Source organism: Arachis stenosperma, chromosome 6 (assembly GCF_014773155.1).
Source record: "Arachis stenosperma cultivar V10309 chromosome 6, arast.V10309.gnm1.PFL2, whole genome shotgun sequence".
NCBI lineage: Eukaryota > Viridiplantae > Streptophyta > Magnoliopsida > Fabales > Fabaceae > Arachis > Arachis stenosperma.
Window position 1 is genome coordinate 68,458,328 of NC_080382.1, and position 2,313 is coordinate 68,460,640.

A 2,313-nucleotide genomic window follows, 5' to 3' on the forward strand; every position below is an offset into this window, starting at 1 on the left:
AGTGGACAACCAACACAAAGGGTGTCCCAAACCAACTCAAGAGAGGAGAACTCAAACCAGTTGCCAGAGGCTGGCTGGACTTCATTGGGCGTTCTATACTGCCCACTAGCAACCGCTCTGAAGGCACCATCAAAAGAGCAGTAATGATCCATTGCATTATGTTGGGAGAAGAAGTGGAAGTTCATCAGCTGATCTCTTGTGAACTTTACACAATTGCAAATAAGAACTCCAAAGATGTCAAATTGGCTTAACCAAGTGATGAGCGGATAATTTGTACCCTTTTTGGCATTGTTTTTAGTATGTTTTTAGTAGTTTTAGTTGAGTTCTTAGTATATTTTTATTAGTTTTTAGTTAAAATTCACTTTTCTGGACTTTACTATGAGTTTGTGTGTTTTTCTGTGATTTCAGGTATTTTCTGGCTGAAATTGAGGGACCTGAGCAAAAATCTGATTCAGAGACTGAAAAGGACTGCAGATGCTGTTGGATTCTGACCTCCCTGCACTCAAAGTAGATTTTCTGGAGCTACAGAAGCCCAATTGGCGCGCTATCAACGGCGTTGAAAAGTAGACATCCTGGGCTTTCCAGCAATATATGATAGTCCATACTTCGCCCAAGATTTGATGGCCCAAACCGGCGTTCAAAGTCACCCTCAGAAATTCCAGCGTTAAACGCCGGAACTGGCACCTAAATGGGAGTTAAACGCCCAAACTGGCATAAAAGCTGGCGTTTAACTCCAAGAAGAGTCTCTACACGAAATTTCTTCATTGCTCAGCCCAAGCACACACCAAGTGGGCCCGGAAGTGGATTTTTATGTCATTTACTCATCTCTGTACACCATAGGCTACTAGTTTTCTATAAGTAGGACCTTTTACTATTGTATTAGAGAGCTTTTGATCATGTTTTTATGATTGAACTCACTTTGGGAGGCTGGCCATTCGGCCATGCCTAGACCTTGTTCTTATGTATTTTCAACGGTGGAGTTTCTACACACCATAGATTAAGGTGTGGAGCTCTGCTGTACCTCGAGTATTAATGCAATTACTATTGTTCTTCTATTCAATTCCGCTTGTTCTTTGTCCAAGATATCACTTGTTCTTCAACTTGATGAATGTGATGATTCGTGACACTCATCATCATTCTCACTTATGAACAAAGTGACTGACAACCACTTCTGTTCTACAAGCAAACAAGGCTCTAGTGTTTATCTCTTGGATTCCTGATACACGATGCATGGTTGATCACCTGACAACCGAGTGCTCGCCTGACAAACGAGCCAGCCATTCCGTTAGATCAGAGTCTTCGTGGTATAGGCGAGAACTGATGGCGGCATTCAAGAGAATCCGGAAGGTCTAACCTTGTCTGTGGTATTCTGAGTAGGATTCAATGATTGAATGACTGTGACGTGCTTCAAACTCCTAGCAGGCGGGGCGTTAGTGACAGACGCAAAAGAATCACTGGATTCTATTCCGGCCTGACCGAGAACCGACAGCTGATTAGCCATATGCTGTGACAGAGCATAGGAACATTTTCACTGAGAGGATGGGAGGTAGCCACTGACAACGGTGAAACCCTTGCATAAGCTTGCCATGGAAAGGAGTAAGAAGGATTGGATGAAGACAGTAGGAAAGCAGAGAGACGGAAGGGAAGGCATCTTCATACGCTTATCTGAAGTTCCTACCAATGAATTACATAAGTACCTCTATCTTTATCTTTATGCTTTATTCATATATCACTATACCCATTTGAGTCTGCCTGACTAAGATTTACAAGGTGACCATAGCTTGCTTCATACCAACAATCTCCGTGGGATCGACCCTTACTCGCGTAAGGTTTATTACTTGGACGACCCAGTGCACTTGCTGGTTAGTTGTGCAAAGTTGTGTTTATGCCATGGTATTGAGCACCAAGTTCTTGGGGCCATTACTAGGGATTATTTGAGTTTTGAAAAGTAGTGATCACAATTTCGCACACCACCAAGCTTAATCTCTATGCTATGTAAAGATGCTGGGGTAAAGATGGGAGTAAATAAGTATATCTCAGTTGAGCAACCAATCACTAAAAAGTCAATGGAAGGACAACAAGTGCAGGACGACCCCATCAATAGGAAAGCACAGGAGTTCCTCCCAGAAATCCCTCAAATTGAATACTGGAGCGTCTTGAAGCATCTGTCACCATGTTGCAAGAAGTTATGGACCAACTAAAGGAAGAACAACAAAATCAAAGTAGCATGCTTTGCAAACTGCTTGGGGAACAAGAAGAGCAAAGGCGTGAACTTAAGGAACTGAAGCGTTAGAAGCTATCTCTTGAAGGGCC